This window comes from Monodelphis domestica, chromosome 1 (assembly GCF_027887165.1).
Source record: "Monodelphis domestica isolate mMonDom1 chromosome 1, mMonDom1.pri, whole genome shotgun sequence".
Taxonomy (NCBI): Eukaryota; Metazoa; Chordata; class Mammalia; order Didelphimorphia; family Didelphidae; genus Monodelphis; species Monodelphis domestica.
This window is the reverse complement of record NC_077227.1, coordinates 494,801,871-494,827,533: the sequence shown is the minus strand read 5'-3', so window position 1 is coordinate 494,827,533 and position 25,663 is coordinate 494,801,871. Positions and strand designations below refer to the sequence as shown.

The following is a 25,663-nucleotide window of genomic DNA, read 5'->3' as shown; positions in this document are numbered from 1 at the left end:
CACTCCATTATTTTTGCCAAGAAAACTCAAAGTAGAATCATGAAGAGTCAGACATGACTAAAAAATTACTGAACAACATGATTTCATTCTTGTGAGGAACTCTCAATGTGAGGACTACCTCTCTACTAGTGCAGATTGGCAATTCCTTTGTAATTTATTCAGGGTATAAATCTTAAGAATCTTCATAGAGTTTTATGCTTCAGTGCTTAAAACTTCTCTAAGACTTTTTTTTTTTTAAACCCTTACTTTCCATCTTGGAGTCAATACTGTGTATTGGCTCCAAGGCAGAAGAGTGGTAAGGGCTAGGCAATGGGGGTTAAGTGACTTGCCCAAAGTCACACAGCTAGGAAGTGGCTGAGGCTAGATTTGAACCCAGGACCTCCCATCTCTAGGCCTGGTTCTCAATCCACTGAGCTACCCAGTTGCCCCCTTCACTAAGACTTTTGGGACACCCTGTACAATATATAGCCTTAGAGAGTTGCCATGGGGCACTGAGAGATTCAGAGACTTGTCCATAGTCATGAAGGCAATGCATGTCAGTAAGGACTTGAACCCACATCTTCCAGACTCCAAGACTAGATTTCTATCTTCTATACTCCATATTGTCTTTCAGCTAAAAACTATGCAAGGATAAAAGAGATAATTAAAAAAAAAACGACAGGAAAAAGTGTCTTTTTCCAAGGGTGCTTGTTCAAAGAAATATTAGATAGCACAGTTTGTTCTGGCTAAAATCCTTATGGAGTTGTTCTCTTATGGGAAAACCTTCAACTTTTCAACAAAGAAGCCATTAGTTCCTGGTGGCACCATTAGCTACTGGTGTTCCTTCAGTTTGGAGAATTGTACTTTGAATTCACTAGGGAAGGCAGTGCTGGGGGCCCCAAATCAGCAGAATCGGTCTTAGCTGTTCTAGAAACAGAGCACAGAAGTCATGGAAACAAGCAAGACAACCATTTGTTGTGAAATCACTGGCTCTGGATCTGCCAGGAATGGATATTAAATTGATTTATTATCTATGCAACACAAAGGATGTTACATATGAAGAAAAGAGATGAGTCTACATTTTCTCTGCTGAAAGGCAAAATATTCAGACCTGGTGACAGCCTGACTCAGTTCTGCTGGGAGGCACCACAGCAGAGGAGCGAGACCTTGGCATCTGGGCATCTTACAGATGTAGGTTTGGTTCCCCCCGCAGGCACTTAGCTATGTGACCATGAGCCTTTTCTCAGACTCACCTTCCTCATCTCTACAATGGGAGTAACATGAATAATGCAGTGGAATTGCTTGTCAGCTCTGGGAAGGGAGTTGGAAGAAGGGAGGGAGAGAACATGAATCATGTAACCATGGAAAAATATTTTTAAAATAAAATTATATTTTAAAAAATTTAAAAATTAAATAAAATGGGGATAACAGGAGTGCCTAGCTGGGGTGGGGAAATTTGTAGGCATAGATTAAGATAATGAATAAAATACTTTGCAAACCTTAAAGTGGCTTATAAATGTGAGCTATTGGTAAGACTTTTGTGACTTTGAACAAGCCCGTCCTCTCTGGGCCTCAGTTTTCTCATCTCCTCTCATTTCTCATCTCTTTGTCCCTCTCATTGGGGGGGGGGGGTGTTGTGGCTTGACTTCTAAAACTCCATCCAATTCTAAATATTCTAGGGTTTGATACCCCCCAGGGTCAAGCACCAAACTACCTGCTTGACTCAGCCTCTCCATGCTTTAGGTCAAGTAGAGGCATCTCTCTTCCTTTCAGCAAGTACTAGAATTTCCAAAGACACTAACTCTTTAAAATTAGCAACCTTTGAATGGGGAAGATTTTCTACTTGGTAAAAACACCTCCTAAAAGGTGCATCTAACCTAGTACTACCTTTGGAAAGCTCTCCCTATTTTGGTCCTTCACCCTGGAGACAGTGTTCTTATTAAATTGTCTGTAATCCCCCAGGAGGATTACTCATTTTGACCAGGGGGAGGGACCACTCCCAAAATACCTGCCGGTTGAGATGGGCCCTTTTGAGTCATTTGGGGTTTCTATCTCCTTGCATAAACTTTGAGCTATTTCTTTTGTTGAAAAGATTATTATTAGGGAACACGTTTGCAAGTCGTCCGTACATGTCATCATATTTCACTGGAGAGACAGAGACAGCAAAGGTTTTGAAATGTGAGTCTTAGACAGATTTCACATGGTTGATCACTTCAAGCAGCCTTTTAAATAATCTTCCTGGCTGTTCTATTAAGGAACCTAACAAGAAGGACAAAAGTTGGCTCCTGGCTGGAGTCTTCAAAGGGTTCGGGGATTCAATATATTAACTTTCAGGCCATTTCTTAAAAAATCTGGGGCTGATTTGCCAAGTCCCCAAAAAATTATTTTAAAATCCTTCTTTTAAACAAAGGGGTTTCTCAAATTTCCAGGCCTAGCCAAGGCTATTTTTCAAAAGGTTTTATTTTTTTCCCATTCTACTGAAAACTGGCTTTCACTGGGAATGGGATGAGTGCACTTGCTGGAGGCAGAATTAGCACTTAGGTCCTGGTCACCATGTTTGTCAGGCATAATGAGACAGCTATATTACAGCCTTGTGTCAGACTGCTCCTGCCAGACCAAGACCAGAGGCAGGCTGGACTTCCCAACTGGAGAGGGAAGTTCCACTGCCCTTCTTCCAATGAAACTTAGCATCCATCTGAGAAGAGGTCTATTTCTGAGGTCTATTTCACATTCTGGTGCACCCTCTGCTGGCTGCCCAGCTCAGGCAGCCTTCCCTGAAGTGACTCACAGCCTCCTGGGATGTTAGAGCCCAGTTTTATTTCTCCCAAAGGTAAAAAAAGATTATAGTTTGCCTTTTGGAGTCTTGGTGAATTGAAGAATGAGCAAGGGAGAGACCAGAGCAAACAGATCTTTGCTAGAGAGGTGAAAAAATACTATTGTGAAATGCAGCTTGGAGTAAGCAGAAACACAACAGATGGAATCTGGGAATCTGGGTTCAAATCATCTCTCTGCTGATGCTAGCTGTGGGACCCTCTGGACAAGTCATGTAATGTCTCAGGGCTTCAGGCTCCTCATCTGTAAAATTAAAAGGTTGGATTGGATGATATCCAGGGTCCTTTCTAGCTTTCAATCCTATAAGCCTGTGTGTGTGTGTGTGTGTGTGTGTGTGTGTGTGTGTGTGTGTGTGTGTGTGTGTGTGTAAATGAACAGACTCTAGACTATAACCATCTGCAAAGAGAGGCAGTGTGGAGGTTAAGCTGGTGTTGGAGGCAAGAAGACATGGGTTCTGGTCCTACCTCTGATACAAACTGTCTGTGAGAACCTAGGTAGGCTTTTTTTTTTAAGCCTTTAGGCAGCTGGGTGGCTCAATGGATTGAGAGCCAGTTCTAGAGATGGGAGGTCCTGGGTTCAAATTTGACCTCAGGCACATCCTAGCTTGTGTGACCCTGGACAAGTCATTTAACCCCCATTGACTAACCCTTATTGCTCTTCTACCTTGGATCTAATACACAATATTTATTCTTTTTTTTTTTAATAACTCTTACCTTCCATCTTAGAATCATCACTGTGTATTAGTTCCAAGGTAGAAGAACAATAAAGGCTAGGCAATGGGGGTTGAGTGACTTTCCCAATGTGAAACTGCTAGGAAGTGTCTGAGGCTATATTTGAACCCAAGATCTCCTAGCTTATCCCCATTTTAAAAAACATTTTAATGCCTTCCACACAGATCTTTGTGGCAGTGGCAGTGGACAGAGTGCCAGGCCCAGAGTTAGGAAGATGTGAGTTCAGATATGGCCTCAGCTATCCTGTCACCCTAGACAAGATATTTAACCCTGTTTGCCTCAGTTTCCTCACTTATAAAATGAGCTGGAGAAGGAATGGCAAGTCACTCTAGTATCTCTGCCAAGAAAACCCCAAATGGAATCAGGAAGAACCAGACATGACTAAAAACAACTGAAAAACAAACAAGGAAACTATAAGAAAACAGCAAAACTGCCCCCTCTCTATTGGGGGAAGAAGTTGCTCATCAGGATTAATTTACAGGTCTGTTAAGAAAAAAATCTAAAGAGCACCATGTAAAAAAAACAGATGAAGTCCGAGGGACTCAGAGAAGCGAGAGCAAACTTAGGGTCATGGATGTCCTGGGTTCAAGTCCCAATTTTGTTACTTGGGACCCACATGATTTTGTCTGTCATTTTCCTTTTCTGAGCCTCAGTTTCCTCATCTTAAAAAAAAAGTAGGGGGTGGGGGGAAAGGGAGTTGGACTAGAAGTCTCTGAAGGCCCCTCCTGGCTCTAAATCTGTGAAGAGAATTCAGTCCTGTTGAGTATGGCTCTGCCAGATTCTGTAGCAGCAGGAGACAAGGGAAAGGGATTGTCTATCTCACAGAATCAGAGAGGTGGGAGAGACTCTAGAGTCCACCCTAGTCCAACCCCTCATTTTACAGATCAAAAATCTGAAGCCTGGAGAAATTACATGAAATGCCAAAATCCCTCAGGTGGTAAATGAGGCAGCCAGGTAGGGTGATGGATAGAGGGTTGGGTCTGTAGTCAGGAAGACAAAATTCACATCTGCTTCAGATCCTTACTGACTGTATGAGCTTGGGCAGTCACCTAACTTCTGCCTCAGTTTGCTCATATGTAAAATGGGGTTAATCTACATGAGGATCAAGTAAGATAATATTTATAAAACTCTTAGAATAGTACCTAACACATAGTAAAAGCTATGTGAATGTTATTGCTGTCATTTAATGGCAGAAGCAGCATTCAAGCTTTATTCCTCCAACTCCAAATCTAGCTTTCTTTCATTTTTTTCATGCTGCCTTCCACACAAAGCCATTATCATTGGCTCAGACATGTCCTAGCTGTGGGACCCCAGGCAAGCCATTTAACTCTTTTTGTCTCAGTTTCCTCATCTATAAAATGAGCCAGAGAAGGAAATGGTAAGCTATTTCAGTGGCTCTGCTAAGAAAACCCCAAATGGGGTCACAGAAAGCCATATATGACTAAAAATGACTGAACAACAAATACTATGTATTTTTTTCAGAGCAGAAGAACAATAAAGGCTAGGCAATGGGGGTGAAGCAACTTGTCTAGCGTGACACAGCCAGGAAATGTAGAAGGCCAGATTTGAATCCAGGACCTCCCATTTCAGATCTTGTCGCTCAATTCACTGACCCTACAAGTCCCTCTAGAAAGCTAGGTACCAAGAAAGATGATATGTGGGAGGGGAGAGGAAGTAATCGCCACTCTGCATCTAGAAGGACTTGAGGAATCTTAATGAGGCTTAGTGCTGGGAGCCATCAAGCCATTACTCCTTGACAGAGTCACGCATGGTAGCTAAGCAGGCCACAGAGTGGCCCTTAGCAAGATGTGTTTGCCCACTCAGTCCCCCTTGCATAACCTCTCTCATCAATATCCCTTACCTATGGAATTGACATGATTATCATTCCCCCTAGTCTCAAAAGGAATAATGCAAGAGCAAAATACCTGTACCCTAATTCTCTAAAATATCATCAAAAGATCAGACCCTTAAACCCAATCCCAAAAAGACTATCATGGGTTAACTTTTATTTAGGTACATAATTCCCAGCAAAACCTCAGCTACAAGCCAAGCCCAGAACTTTCCCACTCACAGAAACCTATTCTCATGAAGCCAACACACAAATCAATCATAAAGGCCCATACAATACATACAGGTACACTACAGGTACCAAGCTTCAATATGCCTCAGTGACTTGATTACACAATTCAGTAACTCAGAAACTCCCTAGTAAACCACCAGTCTAAATCTGAGTTGTGTTCCCAGTACCCTGCAACCTCAATGATATGATTGCTAAATTGTCTTTTGAGAACTGTTGATTAATTATTCCATTTTATTAAACACAATAATTTGCGTAAAAAATAAGTAATTTTCCTTGATTGTTTGTAAGCTCAAAACTTCTCACGGGGTAATGAGAAAACTAAGCCACCTGTGACAAAATCATTTATCTTGTGTGCAACCTTTTATTCTGTCTGTAATCACAATACAAGAATGTTAATCAAGTGATTTGTTAAAAGTTAATGCATCACTTTTCCAATTATCTCTCTTTAAACATGTGTGTTAGGTAATGCATCTGTGTGCCAAGAAAATGAGTATACACATAAAAACCAGGCATAGGCATGGCAGAGCAGCTATCAGATGCAAAGCAGTCCCATGGCCGTAATGGTTAGGCTGTCTTCCTTTTGTTATTTTCTTGACTGATCATTCGTCACCTGTCAGAAAACCCTGGAGTCGCGAGCAAGGGTGGACTTTGCCTGTGGCAGCATAGGGAAACCCTCACACAACAGTTCCATAATACTGAAATGTCAGTATTTTTACAATTAACCACTCCTCCTCCACCAGTGAAGAGTTCTAGCCTTGGATTTTTATAGCCCATAGAGTTCACCATCCTGCAGCCAACCTGGTGAGGAACCACTCAATATTTATCAATATCCTCTGACAGCACATATACAATCTGAGTCATTGGCCATACCCAGTCTTTCTGACTTTGCAGGACCCACTGGAGCTGGCATTTCTCTGATTTAGTCTTCTTTTCCCCCATCTTCCATCTTAGAATCAATACTGTGTATGGCAGAAGAGCCAAAAGGGCTAGGCAATAGGGGTTAAGTGACTTGCCCAGGGTCACACAGCTAGGAAGTGTCTGAGGCCACATTTGAACCCAGGACTTCTCCTCCCTGGGCCTGGTTCTCAATTCACTGAGCTAACAACTGCCCCCTCCCATCTAGTATTTAAGAAATATTCACCTACACACCATAATCAGTCATCAGAGTAAAATTTCAGTATATATATATATATATTTTTTTTTTAAACCCTTACCTTCCATCTTGGAGTCAATACTGTGTATTGGCTCCAAGGCAGAAGAGTGGTAAGGGCTAGGCAATGGGGGTCAAGTGACTTGCCCAGCATCACACAGCTGGGAAGTGTCTGAGGTCAGATTTGAACCTAGGACCTCCCATCTCTAGGACTGGCTCTCAATCCACTGAGCTACCCAGCTGCCCCCAGTATATTTTTTAAAGTGTATTATAAATATATATTTATATTCTATTTTATATAGTTTCTATATTTACCATTATACAAAATTATATATTTTACATAATAAATGATATATTATATAAAATACAATTTGTCATAGGAATATTATATTAATATAATCATAGATTATAATATATAAATCTTATAATACTACTAAATTAATGTGATAAAATATATATTAAATATAATATAATAGACTATATTTGTATAATACTTTACCTATGTTAGCCCATTGGATCTTCATAATAAACTAGTGGGGCATATAGAATATTGTTATCTTCTTTTAATAGTTGAAGAATCTGAGTCAGGGAAATTAAGTGACTTGACTCTCGTAACCAGCAAGTTTCTGGAGTCAAATTTGAACTCAGGCCTTTCATGGTTCATTTGTATTAAAAGTTAAATGGGCCTTTGTTTGCTAGGTGGTGAGCCCAATTTTGTTTTCTAACCTTATTTTTAGGAGAAATGGCTTTGCACATTTCCACTGAAGACCCCTGCTGGTTCACTGCCTACAGAGGGATTCAGGGGTTATACCCAGAGGATGCTGGGAGCCCTGCAGATCTCTGTGTCTCTCCTCATCCCATCTCATCCCATTCTATCCCCTTGCCCCAAATTAAAGACATAATCCCACAAGCATATGTATGTCATTGCTCCTGTGAAATAGGGCTTTCATTTTAGTCTTTGTACTCACAGGTTCCAGCACAGCACCTTAGCACATGGGAGATGCTTCATAAATGCTAATTAAATGACTGGGTTACATTCCCAGAGTCTGAATGTAAAGAACAGGCGGTCAGTTATGGGATTGTCTGGATTGTATGAACCAAAGTCTGTTTTTTGGTTCTAGAGATTACCCGTCACATATATCCTGAACTCTACTGGTCTCTGCCAATCTCCATTAACAAATAATTTTAGGAAAACTGCCTCAATATAACCATTTCTATCAGAATGGAATATAGTCTCTTTCGCCAGTTTTATTTAAATACTTTTGAATATGTCTCTCTCGATGACCAAGTCCCTTGCCCAGATACAATTAAATGCCTTCCTGGGGGGAGAGGGAGATGTGATATCACTGTTGAGTCAAGTCTTTTTTTTTTAATCCCTACTTTCCATCTTAGAATCAATACTAAGTATTGGTTCCAAGGCAGAAGAATGGCAAGAGCCAGGCAAACAGGGTTAAGTGACTTTCACACAGCTAGGAAGTATCTGAGGCCAAATCTGAACCCAGGACCTCTATCCACTAGCTGTCCCATAAATAGTCTTTTAAGCAAACACCTACCATGAATCAACTAATTTCAAATAGTGCTCTGGCAAGGCTGGGTGCTAGAAGAGGTACAAAGATGAAAGAAGCCCCATTTCCTGTTGTCACAAAGCTTAGAATCTAGCAGGTTTGGAGGACACACATACAAATATGACGCCATACTCATAGTTGGGTAGAACGTATGGGCTAGCTTTGTCCAAGTGTGCTGGTACACTTGCCTATGCTCCATGCATGCCAGGGACTAGAATGCAAAAATAGCATGTGATAAGTGGACAAGGTAGGTGCTATACAAGACCTAGGAGGTGGAGATGAGGATGAAGATATGGCCAACTTGAGAGACTCATGGAAGAGATGGTTTCTCGTCGGGGCCCTAAATGTTGGGTAGGATTTCAACAAGAGCTGCCCAAAAGTGGAATGTGCTACCTTGATGGTAGTGGGGATCTGGCTCCTGCAGTTCTTCACATAGAGGCTAAATGATTACTTGTTAGGGATGTCATGGGTGGGATTCTTGCTCAGTTATGGGTTGAGCTACATGACCTCAGAGGTCTCTTCTGACTCTGAGACTGTGATTCTGTTACCTGGTGTCCATCCTTCTCCCTTCCTCCCTCCCCTCACATCTTCCACCCACTTTTGCAGGATCCTGTAATTCCCTGATTATCCCTCTCCTCACTAAGGGAATCCAGGAGAGTGAACAGGTTATGCCAAGTAAGTACAGGAGTTGTTTTCTTCCCCCCCTATATACAAGGATATGTACATGGTTCCCACTTGGATGAGTTTGTTCTAATCTCAGTGTTTTCTTCTGAATTTTCATTGGGCAAGCTCTCTCACTAGAAAGAAGTGTGGAGCAAGGGCAGCCTTGTCTAGAACATGAGAATTCTGGTTATTTGATTCTCCAAACCTACACTATAGCAAGAAACAGTGATAGCAGCATGGTTATAATGGAAGGAAAACAGGATTTGGACTCAGAGGCGCTGGTTTGAAATCTAACTCTGCTCTTCACTAGCTAGGTGACTTTGGGTCAGTTAGCCCACTTTTCTGAATTTCCACATTGGTAAAATAGGGAACATGAATTAGTTGATGTTTAAGGTCCATTCTATCTCTACATCCTATCTAAAGCTCCTTGAGAATAGGGATTATTTCCTTTTTTTCTTTAAACCCTTACCTTCCGTCTTGGAGTCAATACTGTGTATTGGCTCCAAGGCAGAAGAGTGGTAAGGGCTAGGCAATGGGGGTCAAGTGACTTGCCCAGGGTCACACAGCTGGGAAGTGGCTGAGGCCAGATTTGAACCTAGGACCTCCCGTCTCTAGGCCTGGCTCTCACTACACTGAGCTACCCAGCTGCCCCCTGATTATTTCCTTTTTTAATATAGTATACATACCCACAACACTTGGTACATTATTGTTGTTCAGTCATGTCTGGTTCTATGAGACCCATGAACTTTGCCATAGAATTTTCTTAGCAATGATAATAGAGTACTTTGTAATTTCCTTCTCTAGTATGTACCATTTTACAGATGAAGAATTGTAGGAAAGAGTTTAAGTGGTTTGCCCAGGATCACACAGCTAGTAGTGTCTTGAGGCCAGCTTTGGACTCAGATCTTTCTAAATCCAGACCTGGTGCTCTAGCCTCTGCACCACCTAGCTGCCCACCTAGAACCTAGTAAATACTTAATCGCTACTTGTTGTTTCATTAATTGATTGTGTAAGGAAGCAATCCTAGGGTCAGTATAGATAGTATTGAGTGTGGCAGGTGACTGTGGGATTGGTTTGGTTTGGTTATCCTTGTCTGTTTTGGTTTTGGTTTCTATTAACTAATATAATTAAAGTTAGAGTGTTATTCTTTCACCTGTGGCGGTTCCCAAAATATGATGATGGGAATGCTGGTGATGGTAAAGATAAGGATGCCACCATGGTAGTCCCTTTCTTCTGCTCTTCAGAATGGCTTTCACAGTCAGAAAGGGAAGAAATAACTTAATGAGTCCCTTAGACCCATTGCTCCAACTGCTAAGAACCCCAATGGGGAAATAAAGCAGGGCATGAATTTCCTTTCCTGCTTATGGCATCCTGATCAGTCTTGGTCTCTCTAGTCATTTTCACACAAAGGAGACACCTTGAGCAACTGGTTGTCCTTTCATTGTTGACTGCCACTGGCTTAACTTCTGTGGCAGTGCTTTTTTTTTATCTTGTTTCTTTTCTTTTTTAAATTTTCATTTTTAAATCTTGCCTGCCATTAGGAAGAAGCGAAGGGTAAGCGCAGCCTGGCCAAGAACATGAGAAGTCTGGTTATCTGATTCTCAAAGCTGATGCCATAAACAGGATCCTTATAAACAGGAACTAAACTCCACATAGAAAGCCTGTGGTTTCCCCAACCTCTCTTTGTTATGTCTAAGCCTTTTACATCCTGTTAATTATAGAAAAGACTTGGAAAGAATCTTCAGAAATTTCCATCTACCCAAAATAGAGGGAGAGGGTGGGGATCAAGAAAGAAAAAAGGGGAGGGAGAGAGTGGGGGTGGTAGAGAGAGGAAAGGAACACATGAGGGAGAGGCAGGGGGAAAAAAGAAAGATGGACCAAGGGGAAAGGGAGACAAGGGGAGACAAGGAGAGTTGGGGGAGGGAGGGAGGAGAGTGACAGAGAGGCGGGGGGGGGGGAGGGGGAAAGAGAGAGAGAGAGAGAGAGAGAGAGAGAGAGAGAGAGAGAGAGAGAGAGAGAGAGAGAGAGAGAGAGAGGAAACAGACATACAGAGAGAGGAGAAAGAAATTGGCTAACAGGCTTGACTTAACTCACACAATTAGTTAAATGGAGGCTGAGTTTTCTAGGAATTTAGAATGACTCATTCCTCAAAATTTGGGGACCAAAGATGAAAATTACCTAATATGCTATTAGTGAAAATAGCCTCTATTTTAAAGGTCCTTTTGACTTTCAAAGCCTGGAAGATCCTATGCAGTGATTTGTTTTTGTGTGTTAGCTTTGATCAGGATGAAGAAGAATGAAGATTCATTACTTTCTGGAGAAGGCCTTGAGAAAGAGAAGAAACCTTTCACCTATGGATCACAGGTTCAAATTCATCTAAGGTTAGGGGTGGTTAAATAGAAAAAGGAATTAGGAAAGTGTTGGGTATAAAGCTTCTCATTTCATCACCATGAAATGAAAAACTATCACAGAGGGGAGAAGAACCTTTATTAGATAGAAAGCCAAAGCCAACCAAGGAGCCCTGCCTATCAGGCCACAGACTGTCCTAGACAGGGGAAATTATACAGGCTATGTTTAAAAGAGGGATAGGGCAGGGGGATTTAAGAACCATAGATTTAGATCTATGCTCTAAAGTTAGATTTAAAGTTATAAGAGGTCTTAGAGGTCAGCTAGTCTAACCCTTTCATTTACAGGTGAGGAAACAGAGGGCCAAAGGGGTTAAGCAACTTGCCCAAAGTAATCTGACCCCAAAGGGCAGCTAGGTGATGCAGTGGATAGAGTGACAGGCCTGGAGTCAGAGAGACTCATCTTTTTGAGTTCAAATTTGACCTCAGACATTTACTAGCTGTGTGACCCTGAGAAAGTTAGTTAACCCTGTTTACCTCAGTTTCCTGGTCTGTAAAATGAGCTGGAGAAGGAAATGGCAAACCACTCCTGTGTCTTTGCCAAGAAAACCTCAGATGGGGTCATGGTCAGACATTACTGAAACAATTGAACAATAACAACAATTCTGATTCCAGGGACCTTTCAATTCTAAATCTATGATCCTATTAATCGTGATTCAAGTCCTTGTTCTGACTTACTAACTGTCTTGTCTCTGGTGAGCCAATTCTCTCTAGGACTCAGTTTTCTCATCTGCACAGTTGAAATAATAACACTTGTAAGATCTACCTTATGGGATTATTGAGAGGAAGTACCTATATTAAAGAAAGGCAATATAGCATAGTAAAAAGAGAGCTAGTCTCAAAGCCATAAAGATATGGGTTCAAGGGGACAGGTCTGGAGATGAGAGATCTTCCTAGCTTTGTGACCCCAGGCAAGTCACTTAACCCCCATCGTCTATCTCTTATTGCTCCTCTGCCTCAAAACCAATACACAGTATTGATTCCAAGACAGAAGGTAAGGGTTAAAAAAAAGATATGGGTTCAAGTACTGTTCTTCTGATACCTATTAGTTGAGACCCTGGATATGTCACTTCTCATTGATTTATGCAATTCTGTCTAAAAGTATAGATTGCAGAGAAGAGAGAGAAAGAGAAAGAGAGAGAGAGAGAGAGAGAGAGAGAGAGAGAGAGAGAGAGAGAGAGAGAGAGAGAGAGAGAGAGAGAGTAAAATGTAGAAGTATTGCTTACCAGGGGGTCACTGTAACCAATGAAACCAAAGGTATAATCCTCATACAGAAAATTGCAAGATTCAATTGATTTTCCAAGTGATTAGAAGCCTCCCTCAGTGTGTAACTATATGAATGCATAGCAGGGCTCTCACACTACATTCAACCCACTTCGACAGCTGCACAATTTTGCAAGCTGTCGTGTAATGATATTATAACCCTAGCTGTGGTGGGACAGAAAATAAACACAGTTGTTACCAAAAAAATCTCAGAAAAACTAGAATCGGTTTACTCAGCTTTAAGCTAAGACTCACTGGGTTCCCCAGATTTTTTCCTAATTTCTGTTTATTTAGCTAAGTTTGCAAAAAGGCAGAACAGAATACAGGTTCTTCCCCTCCTGCACTAGCTCAAAGAATTCCGATTTCTCACCAGTAAGTTCACAAATAGGAGTCTCCTTCAAACTATTTCAGCAGGGAGACATGGATGGAATAGCAATACCCTTCATGCAGAAAAGCAGCAATGTTACTCTTAGCGGATCTTACACTGAGATGATTCCACTCTCCCATCAGCAGCAGGACACAGACTGAGTGGTACTTGAGCAGGAAAGATGGAGCTGCATTGAGACAACAACCATCTCCCCTAACCTCCTTTGTATCTCAAGGCAAGCAGTTGTGAGACAGTTGGCAGTAATAGGGGACCAGGCAGAACATACAAACGAGGGACCCTAATGTGATGCTTTCTGAGGATCTTACTCCTTTTCCTGGCATTTAATGGTTTCTGGCTGCAAGACCAACTTTTCCAACTTTCTTTCTTACCATTCCCCTCACACAATCACTACTCCAGCTAAACTGGACTCTGTGCCATTTCCTAATCTCGATCTGACATCTGACTCCATGCATTTGCAATGTTATCTGAATGCCAAACAGAAGAAGCAATACAGACACTGTCAAGGCCTTTATAAAAAACTTTGGTGTCAGTTTTGAGACATGGGAGGCACCTGCATAGGACCATCGGTATGGTATGTCCTCATCAAAAAGGGCTCTGGCTCTCTGAGCAAAGCAGAATTGCAGAAACTCAAAAGAAACATGAGATGCACCAGTTTAGACAACTCATCCATCCCCCAATGTTCACATGGGCTATTTTTGTCCAACCTGTGACAGAACCTTCCCAGCTCACATTGGTCTGATTAGCAACAGTCAGACATGCTGTACATTGACCCAAACATAACAATGTCATTTTGGCCCCCTTCAAGTACAAAAGGACAACAGCCATTCCCTACCTGAAACTTCTAGTCTTAGCTCAGTTCATTCCTTTTTCCAGAGACTCTTTCTGAAAATCCCTAACCAAAGTCCTGACTTTTTTAGATTTTCCTAGCCTTTTAGATTTCTCCTTTGCTCCCAATCATATGCTTCCTTTCATTGTACTAATTTGGGGACATGTTTTTGCATACCACTCTTCACCCTCCAATCTTCCCCTAGCCTGGAAGCTCCTTAAGGGCAAGGACTTCGTTAATTTTCCATCTTTGTGTCCCCAGTGCCTCATATAGTCCTTCATACATAAAAATTCTTATTAAATGTTTGTCAAGTTAAATTAAATTACAACATTATAATTTATATTATAGCTGAAGGGTGATAGCCAGTTATAGGGGCAGCTAGGTGGCTCAGTGGCCAGAATAGCAGTCCTAGAGTTAGGAGGACCTCAGTTTAAATCTGACCTCAAAATGCTTACTAGCCATGTAACTGGGCAAGTCATTTAACCCTATTTGCCTCAGTTTCCTCATCTGCAAAATGAGCTGGAAAAGGAAATGGTAAATCACTCCAGTATCCTTGCCAAGATAACCTCAAATAGGATTATGAAAAGTAAGACAATGAATTAACTAAATAACAAAGCATTTTGGGGACTGGAGAGAATATAATACAGGGTTGTTTTTTTATTGTTGTTATTAGAAGATAGGTATATATAATAAAGACAAATTACGTGGTTCAGGAAAGTGATGGCATCATAGTTCTGTAGCTGTAAGTAAGATGACCAGAGAGGTCATCTACTCTAACCTCATTTAATACAAGGGATCTCAACCGTGGGGATATATTGATTCGCCTAGGGTCACCCAGATAATGAGTCAGAGGTAAAATGTAAACTCAGGCTCTTTTAGTTCAGGGCCAATAATCTTTCTCTCTGTGGCATGATGATTTTGAATTAAAAACATAAATATATATAAAATTTCTTCTTGGACAAGCCGCTTGTATGGATCTCTCTCCTCATTGGTGGAAACCAGTTACTCAGTGCTCAGGTTCTGCATGAGGAATAGGTAGAGTAATCAGAGAGAAGAGAGAGATTCGGGCTTCTTCTGACTTCCAGATTTGAGAGAAAAGATTTATTCTGTGATGCCAACTTCTTTTTAGGTCACTGAAGGAAGATAAAGACTCTGGGAAGAAACCAACAGGAAAAGGGCTGACCATCTCTATCATGTTTCCAGCTTCAACTTGCTACAATAGCGATTATGGGGAATTTCCCCTTTAGGTAAGAACTGGGAGTCTCTCTAGATTTACCTCCCTCCCAATAGGAGAGTTCCTTTATTCTGTATTATCTGGCATATATTCTCCTATATTTGCTTTCTCTAATTTGTTATGCTATCAATTTGGGTTTTTAAATAACATTTTATTTTTTTCTAATTACATGTAAAAACACCATTTAACATTTGTTTTCTAAAATTTTGAGTTCCAAATTCCTGCCTCCTTCTTTCCCTTCCCCCTTGACTGAGATGGTAAGCAACTTGATATCAGTTATGCATGTGCGATCATGCAAAACATTTCCATATTAGTCATGTTGTAGAAGAAGACATATGTTTTTTAAAATCCACAAAGAAATAAAGGGGGAAATAGTATGATTTGATCTGCATTCAGATTCCATCAGTTCTTTCCATGGGGATGGATAGCATTTTTTATCATGGGTCCTTTGGAATTGTCTTGGATCATTATATTGCTGAGAATTTTGCTACCAATTTGGATAAATAGGTTTATTTTCTATTTACTATGTGTGGTCACTGTGGTATTGGCATTTGGCAGGAAGGGAATCAAACCTTGGGACCTACCTTTCCCTGTTAAGAAATAGTGATCAGGAACTATACCGTGATTCTAAAAATTGCATCTCCTGAATTAATGACGTTTAAGGGCACAGATGGTTATAATCCTACCATGGCACCTCTATTCTTCAAGGAGAATAAATTGGCTAAAATTCTGCTTCTTGTTCTAGCAGAAAACAAAAAGAGAAGGATAGTGAGGGGAGAAGAAATGCTAGAGGTATCTATTTTCTCTCCCTATGAGCCTTACATTATGAATTTAAAAAATATTAATAAATCTGAACGTAGAAGAACATAAAAGAAAACTGTATATAAAACTATGAACCTCTGTTATGGACAATTTCTCTTCTGGAGTGGTAGTTTTCTTATAAGGCTGTATTAAATTTAAGATGGCAGAAATAAAATTGCCCTGCTTGTCTGTGTCACCTGAAATTTCTCACTTCTGTGTATTTTTTAATGTTACCTTGTTAAATTTTCTTTTGCTCCTTCCTTTAAAAAACATCTATCACCAGCCACCAAGTCAATGTCCTTGCTTTTTTTTACTCAGTGGTTATTTTTTTAATAGATTTTTTCTGTCTGACAATCCAGATAGAATCTTAGGAGCAAAGAGGGCTTCATGGCTACAACTTCTACACAACTCCTGGTGGATTTCTTTGACAAAACCCAACAACATATATTTGAGGAGCTTAGGATCTCCATCATAGGTTAAAATGGAAGTTACCCTAAGTCTGATACTTGTCTGAGATAGCAAACTTCATATCAGCACCAAAAGTAGGCTATTAAAAAATAGACGAAGGATAGCTAGATGGCTCCCTGGATCGAGCCAGGACTAAAGACAGGATGTTCTGGGTCCAAATGTGGTCTTGGACACTTTCTAGCTGTGTGATTCCCATGAAAATACTCTTCTGCCCTAGAATCAATGATTCTAAAATGGAAGGTAAGATTTTTTTTTAATTAGACATTAGTCTGAGGTACTCTGGCTAAGGCCTCTTCAGCTACTTTTAGCTAAACATGAGGGTTTGTAGTCTTGTGTATAGACTAAAGAATTGTCCATTGGTTCTTGTTATATTGAAGCTTTCTAGTCACTAATCTTAGCAGATCTGAGTCAACAGGCCAGCAGATGGACCTTGAGAAATGAAGTCCAGTAATGACCTCCAGGAATTGATGCAGAGTGAAAGGAGCGGAACCAGGAGAACCTGATACACAGAGACGGACATAATGTAGTACAATTGAATGTAATGGACTTCTCTACTAGGAGCAATGCAATGATCCAGGACAATTCAGAGGGACTTATGAGAAAGAATGCTATCCACATCCAGAGGAAGAACTGTGGGAGTAGAAATGCAGAAGAAAAATAACTGCTTGAGCATATGGGTTGAGGGGGATATGACTGTGGATGTAGACTCTAAAATATCACCATAGTACAAATATCAATAATATGGAAATAGGTCTTGATCAATGACACATGTAAAACCCAGTGGAATTGCGAGTCGGCTATGGGGGCAGGGGTGAAAGGGGGAGGAGAGGCGGGAAAGAACATGAATCATGTAACCATGGAAAAGTATTCTAAATTAATGAATTAAATAAAAATTTTCAATCAAAAAAATAGAGAGAGAAAGAAATGAAGTCCAGTGACCATGAAGCTAATGGAATGATGCTCAGCAGAGAAAGAAGAAAGGAAATAATCATTTATTAAGTACTTTGTGTTAAGTGTTGGGGATACCAATACAAGCAAAAATAAAAACCATTCCTGCCCTCAAGGAGAAGACAATGCACAAGAAGAAGCTGAAACAGTGATTGGGAGGGTTGAAGATATTGGGGCCAGGGTATGATTCGAAAATCCAGAAAGTCTAGAACAGAGCCAGGGAGAGAATGAGAATGAAAGTAGATATCTAACATCCAGTGGAAAGCATCATGGTGACACTAGAAGACATCAGAAGTCCTGTGACATTAGAGGAGTGAGTTACCCTGGCCACACATATCCCCAATGTGTATGCCCTTGATTAATATGTCCTAGTCACATGCATTTCTGGCTTGTGTTCTTCACTAATATTCCCTAGCCATATGCATTTCTTGCCTATATATCTCTATCTGTAATATATCGAGACATTTATACCCTCCATATATGTTCCCTCTGCTGTCAAATTTGCTTCCATATTAGTATTGAGGTAACTTATAGAGGACTGTATCTTTTGTGTCCACTTTTCTCATCATTCTATTTACTTTGCTTACTGATGAAATATCTTTCTCTTTGGACTCATATGTCATCTTCTTGGCAAATAAAACTAAACCCAGTAATGGGGGTTTGTGAGCTAGGGCTTAAATCAGGGAACCTGACCCTGGAATAGCTTTTCCTTGGTGGTGGCAGGGAGGGGAATCAAGCAAATGGATGTGCTCCAGGTGCGTTTTTGTAATATTTATTGGGAAAGGAAATAGGAAGATTGGAAAACAGGGGGATAATGGGAGGTTTGTATCAGGGTATGGAGTAGTTGAGGGGAGAGAGGGAATACTGCTTGGTGATGCAAGGGAGGGAGATGCCCCCTGCTGAGAGGAAACAGCAGAGGTCCAATAAGGACGGTTTGTCTTTGAATGACTGAAACTGAAGTTCAGCTCCCTCTATGACCAGAAAAGATAGTCCACTTATCTGACTGTGAATTCAAATAATATAAAGTTTAATAATCCAGTTAGAATTGGAGTTTTTCCTTAGCTTCAGAGTATAGGGCCAGGCCCTAGAGGCTGGCGGAGGGTTTGTCCCACTCATTCTACTCTCATTGTTCTAATTCAGAATCTTAGCAGTAGACAGAAAGCAAACAAGAACAATTCTAACCTTTAGAAGCCTGTGTCTTTGGGCTGAACCAAGAAGAGCATGCCACTCCAGACTGGGCTGAACAAGCTCCTCTCTCCTCCAACACCAGGACGCAAGTCCTCCCCCGGCAGGAAGGAAGTGCTAGTCACAAGACCCAACAGCCACTCCCAGTTGGCCCTTCCCCCACACAAACTGTTAGTCTAGTTTCCTTTCCACAATCGTCCCCTTTTTTTGTTGTGACCTTCCTGAGGTCACATATTTATATTATAGTTACCAAATTACTAAATCTACTCTAAGGAATTCTTAGCAGGAAAATTCAGGCAAGGGTAGTTTGGGGGTTTTACAATAAATTCAGTACAATAAATGTTGAACAAAACTATTACAAGGAATTTGAATCTTAGTGCTAATACTACTTACTCTACGTTAACTAAAACTAATATACTATTTATAGAAATTATTTACATATCATACAACAATACACATTGTTCCACATCATGATGTCAGTCAAATAGAAATATCTATTCATCTTTCTATTTGCCTAAGACCTTATGGAACTAACTATATACATATTTACAGTTTGCATAAATACAATTTCAGACACTTGTTTATATAAACAAGGTCTCTCAATATGTTAGTGATTTTGTGTTTTGTGTCTAATAGTGTTGTGTTGAAATAATACTTATCAAGTTTCTTCAGATTTCCACTTCTCATGTTGACTGATGGATCTCTTCTTTCTTCCATGTTATGTAGTGATGCATGCTATTTCCCTAAATGTGAAATTACTTTTGTTTTATTATTTCAACACACTCAGTCTTACATATAAGTCTCGTTTTCCATCTGTCCTCTAATATAAACAAATTTACAAGTTCAAAGTCTTAGCTGTCCATTTCAGCTTTTCCTCTTTGTTTCTTGTCTCTAGCATCTTTTCTTGATGCTTTTCCTCAGGGTGGTTTAATTTTTTTCCTCTGGGATGCTTTTCCTCTGGGTTGCTTTTCCTCTGGGTTGCTTTTCCTCTGGGATGCTTTTCCTCTGGGTTGCTTTTCCTCTGGGCTGCTTTTCCTCTGGGCTGGAAAGTTGTCTCAAACATTATGTGTCACTATTATTTCTTTATGATGTGCTTTTATGTTAATCAGTTTTTGTTTTCATTTCTCAGCACTTCTGTTGTCTAATTATCTTCGATGTCTGTTACAATGGTGTTGAACTTTTTCTGGTTTCATGTGGGAACAGTGAAACCATGAGTCTTTCCCTGCAACTTTTATAGATGTTGGGGTAGTAAGCAATACTTCATGTGGTCCAGTCCATTTTATGTCTGTAGCCAATTTTCTATTGAAATTTTTTAAGTATACTATGTCTCCTGCTTTGATGTTGTGCAAATTGTAATCCAGGGGTACTGTTTGTTGTATCAAGCCCATTTCATGCAATTCTGCCATTCTTGTCTGTAAAGCTTGTATATATTTTGTTAATTGACAATCTCCACCTATCATGGCAATGTAAGCTGGTTTACAAGTCCTTCCTTGCCAAATTGCATGTCCATATAGCATCTCAAATGGAGAGATGTGCAAATCTCCACTGGGTCGTGTTCTAAGATGGAACAGAACTAATGGCAGAATGTTTGTCCATTTTTGGTGTGTTTCTGCACAAAATTTTCCTATCAATGTTTTAATGTCTTTATTTAATCTTTCCACTTGCCCTGAACTTTGGGGATGATATGGTGTGTGGTATGTTGCTTGTATTCCTAGATTTTTATAAATTTCATTTAATATTGACTGAGTAAAGTGACTTCCACAGTCTGAGTCCAATTTTGAGGGAATCCCAAATCTAGGTATGATTTCTTTTAATAGGATTTTGACCACAAATGCTGCATTGTTCTTTTTGGAAGGAAAAACTTCTGGCCATCTAATCAGTCTGTCTATGATGACAAGGCAATACTTAAACCCTTTGTCTTTTGGCATATTGATAAAATCTATCTATATGCATTCAAATGGAGTATATGCTAAGGGATGACCTCCTACGCCTTTGGTCTTATAAACTCCCTGATTGAATTGCATACAAATTTTACATTTTTGACAAAATTCTTATGGCATATGAGGATATTCCTGGTGCAGTCCAAGATCGTCTCACTGAATCGATCACAGCTTGGGTTCCACAGTATCCTTGTGCATGTATTGCATTGCACAGGTGATAAAATAAATTTTTAGGCAGGATGGGCTTGCCTAGTTGTGAAAACCATATTCCTCTTATTTGTTTTGCTCCTAAGTTCTTTATCCATGATTGAATTTCCTGCTCATTTCATTATAGGCATCAGTTAGATTGTCCTGTTCAACTATTGAGAAATTCAATACATGAAAAGGTCCTTCTCTAGCTCCAAATTTTGCTGTAATGTCAGCTCTATGGTTTCCTAAAGACACATGATCATTAGCCCCTGTGTGTGATCTACAGTGGATTATTGCCACTTCCTTTAGAAGCCTGTGTCTTTGGGCTGAACCAAGAAGAGCATGCCACTCCAGACTGGGCTGAACAAGCTCCTCTCTCCTCCAACACCAGGACGCAAGTCCTCCCCCGGCAGGAAGGAAGTGCTAGTCACAAGACCCAACAGCCACTCCCAGTTGGCCCTTCCCCCACACAAACTGTTAGTCTAGTTTCCTTTACACAGTTTGTATATAAACAATAAACTTCTTGATGTCAGGGACCGTGTAGACCATCATTTTTGTAGTCTCAGAACCCAACAGGGTACATATGCAACCCAGGATTTCCCATCTCTAGGCCTGGCTCTCAATCCACTCAGCTACCCAGCTGCCCCCTAAGTTTTTTCTTTTCTTAAGTAACTGTCTTTATATATTTGTGTCTACCTGGAGTAGATAGCTCAACCTCCCCAACTATGCCTCATACTCTCTTTTCCTGACTTTCAAAATGCTGGATAGGATGTCTCTGATGCAATGAGCTCAGCTTTGTCAATTGGTACGGGGGATAGGGGATAGAAGACAGAAAATTCCCTCCTATCCCCATCCTCAGGAAGTAGAGTTGGATTCTTCCACAACTTCTGATTCTTGACTCAACTATCTCAAACTGACTCAATTTGTGTCTTTTAAGGGTCACTGTGGGGGGCCCAGTCATTGTTCTCCCAATGATATTGCTCCTTCTTAACATACTCAAGGGATTTGTTTGAACCTTATAAAGAAGCCACCCAGCATTGGTTACATTTAGGTAATATTTAGTTCAACTCGTCATTACAAACTGCTTTTCTGTGATTTAGTCCTAGACTTTCAAGGACCAACTTCTTTATACATGGCATGGCCTAGATGAGCTCTGAGGTACTACAGGTTCTAATAGGGAGGGAATCTCTCATGGGTTTCCATTTCTTCAGATATTTCCAAATCATTCTTGCCTCAAAATTTAATCCTCCTTTTAGTTCTTAAACCGGGTACTCCCAGAATTCCCTTCTCCCTACCCCTACAGAAAAGAGGGAGAGGGATAGAACTGGAGCTCTGATTTCACAAATCTAAGGCTTGTTCTCTGCACCTAATAGTCTGAGAAAATTGCCTAAGTCACTAAGGTTAAATGACTAGCCCAGAGTCACATAGACTGTGTGTGTCAGAAATAGGACATGAACCCTGGTCTTCCTATCTCTGAAGCTAATTTGCAAAACAAGAGGCATAATAAAAAAATTTCCTCCCTGAACTACCCTCAAACATCCTACCTCCATTAGTATTCCATTGGATTCCATAGCATAAATTGGGCTGAACCAAGATTAAAGTAGAATCAATTCACCTGTAGCCTGACAGACTCCATTGTAAGCATCTCCCAGCCTAAGAAAAGGGAATTCACCTCAGTACATTTCTCCTCAAAAGGGTAAAACAGTTTATCATCTAATAAAACAATAAGTAAGTCACCTTGTTTGTTGTTGTTGAGTCATTTTCAGTTGTCTCTGACTCTTCGGGATCCCATTTGGGGTTTTCTAGGCAAAGATACTGGAGTGGCTTGCCATTTCCTTCTCCAGCTCATTTGACAGATGAGGAAACTGAGGCAAACTAAATGTTGCAGGGAAATCTGCATCAGTGAAGAGAGTTCCTACACTACAGAAGAGTCTATACCATGAATTCCCTTTGCTAATAAAACTGTACTTTGTGCCCAAATCCAATCTAATCCCATGACTCTTCACTCCTCTCCCCCCACCACCAAAAAGAAAAAGAAAATGTTCCAGTTAGATTTAACTCTCCATGAATGTTAGAACTGGAAAAGATGTGTAGTCCATCTAATCTAAATCCTAATTTTATACAGTAGGAAACTAAGAACCTGAGAGAGGAAGGGATTTGCTCAATTCCACAGAAGGTCTTGCATCAGTGGCAAACGTGGACTCAAACCCAGGTTTCCCAATCTCTCATCAAAGCCTCTTTCCACTGGGCCAATTGTTTTAAGGGTCAGACCAAAGCAATTTCATAATAAAGCAATGCCATTGATTAGAAAGAACATTGAACTTGGATTCAATATGCTTATGTTTGAATCCTGGTTTTGCCCCAAACTAACTGTATCAGCTTAGGCAACTTTCTTACCTTCTCTTGCTCACAATTTCCTAATAGTGAAGGCGATGGTCTGGGTGACCTTTGAAGTCTTTTCCATTTCTGTCATTCTGTAACTCTATAGACCCATAGTGTAAATGAGGCCAATGTGTATGGCGGTATTAGGGAGATTCAAAACTTGGCTATGACATCACCCTAATAGAACATCAAGAAATATGTTTCAGTTAAAATGATCTCCTTGAAGGCTATCCACATCTAGAGAAAGAGCTGTTGGAGTAGAAATGCAGATGAAAATATACGATTTATCATTTGTTTATATGAGTACATGATTTGGGGTTTGGGTTTTATAAGATTACTCTATTACAAAAATGAAAAATATGGAAATAGGTTTTGAGTGATAATACACGTATAATCCAGTGAAATTGCTTGTCAGCTCCAGAAATGGGGAGGGAGACAACATGAATCATGTAACCTTGGAAAACTTATCACTGGAATAAAATAAAGATAATTTTTTAAAAAAGGATGAATGAGGAAACAAAAATAAAAGGAACTCCTTGGTCTGAGCCTTTCATTGCTTTTCCAAGAAGCTCATGATGATGTTTTACATTTCTCTGATGTCATTTGAAAAAGATTGACTCTGATCAGAAATGGTCAGATAGCTCAAACTTGGTGAAACAGAGGTAGTGCTCACACTGTGTATATAAGACTGGACCAACCAGTCAAAAAGGGAGAAATTCATTTGATCCCAGACCCACTGCCACCATGGTAGGGAAGCCAACTGAACTGAAGCAGCGAGGTGCCATGAGGAACACAAGGACATCTCCATGTTCCTGCTAAGTCAAACTGCCAGCACAACTCCTAAGAGCCAGATGAGGACAGCCCAGAATCCTGAACTGAAGAGCTCTGTGAACAGCAGCTTCTCCCCCCAAACCACACACACACACACACACACACACACACACACACCTGCCCCCAACCCAATCACCATCCTGGCAACCAGACCTTGGGGAGATATGAACTGGTGATGTCTTCTATAGCGGTTCTTTCTGGTATTGCTTCTTTAGCAGCCACAGCTTCTGAAGACCTGGAAAAAACGGTTCTTATACCAAGGTTCTTGGCACTGTCAAATAGTTCAAAAGCAGGAATGGATATGGTTTTGTTAATTGAAATAACATTTTAAAGATATTATGGCAGCAGCTAGGTGGTGCAGTGAATTGAGAGCCAAGCCTTCTCAGAGTCAGGAGGTCCTCTGTTCCAATCTGACCTCAGCTACTTTCCAGCTGTGTGACCCAGGGCAAGTCACTTAACCTCCTTTGCCTAGCCATTACCACTTTTCTGCCTTGGAATCAATAAGATGGAAGGTAAGGTTTTTTGGTTTGTTTGTTTGTTTGTTTGTTTGTTTTTTAAGATATATTATGATTTGTTTTGCTGTTTTACCTCAAGGACTGCTGGGAGTTTCCATGCTATTTAAAATGGAAACTCCTCATATATATGGATTTCCATGATTTGAATGTAAGTTCCTTGAGAGTCAAGTACAGTTTTTCGTTTCTACTTGCTTCTTCGGTGTTCAATACAGTGATTTGTATATAGTAAATGCTTAATAAAAACTTGATCATTCATTCATTCGTTGATGCTTTTTTTTTCTCTTAGCAGACTGAATTGAAAGCCTTGCCTATAGTCTTTAATCATGAATGCCAATGCTTCTGAGCAGGTTTCCTCATTTGTAAGTGAATGAGTAAATGAATGAAAATGCATTTATTAAGAGCTTACTATGTACAAAACACCGTGCTAAGTGCTGGGGATTCAAATAGAAAAGTGAGATAGTTCTTGCTCTCATATTTTAATTGGGGGGGAAGACAATTCATATGGGAGGAGTATGACTGATAGAAAAGCCTAGTAATCCTGAAGGTTGAGCAAGAGGACTGATAGTAAAGCCCCAAAGTCCTTAGTGTTTGTCAGCATGCCAAGTGACATTTCTTGGGAATCTAGAGGTTGCAGTGGCAAGTCAGATGGTGACATTCAGTAAGCTAGATAATATAATGGCAGAGTAGATGGTAAAGCCTTAAGATGGAAGTACCTTACACATGTTAAACCCAGCAGAATTGTGCATCATATATGGGAGGGGGGTTGTTGGAGGGGAGGGAAGGAACATGAGTCTTGTATCAATGGATAATTATTCTAAATCATCTAATTAAATAGCATTAAAAAAAAAGATGGAAGAACCTTAGAGCACAGCATTAGTGTAGATGGTAAGCACCTGAAGTTTTCCATCTACCCAGAAGGATTGTAACTGGTGATACCCTACTTATCCAAGTGATGTATGTAGCCATGCCTGTCTAGAAAAGAGAGGGGGGATCCCCAGGTGGTGTAAGCCTAAGGCTGACACCATCTTGGTTGCCCTCCTGCCCTTGATGCTCTCCAAATTTCTAACATCTCTCCTATTGTTCCATCTATAATTTTACTATGTACCCCAAGGCATTTGTAACCATTTCCCATCTTAAATTGTTAAACTGTTAGTAGGAAACAGGGCAGTTAACTGATCTTAACATTCTACTGCTTTAAGTTGAAGATATCTTAGACCCAGACCTTTGATTGCCAATTTATTGAATTTCCTGGGAAGTCACTTGTAATAATGATAATAATAATATTTAT

The 25,663-nt window shown here is 40.3% G+C and overlaps 1 long non-coding RNA gene across 1 annotated transcript; it reads right to left on the bottom strand.

Annotated features, from left to right (window-relative positions):
• Positions 1 to 17,380: 17,380 nt before the first annotated feature.
• Positions 17,381 to 25,071, bottom strand: LOC130456484 (uncharacterized). Its single transcript, XR_008915430.1, has 3 exons — positions 24,014 to 25,071; positions 23,045 to 23,206; positions 17,381 to 22,522 (listed from the first exon to the last, which is right to left on the bottom strand). It is a non-coding gene; the product is annotated as an uncharacterized LOC130456484 (long non-coding RNA).
• Positions 25,072 to 25,663: the final 592 nt, after the last annotated feature.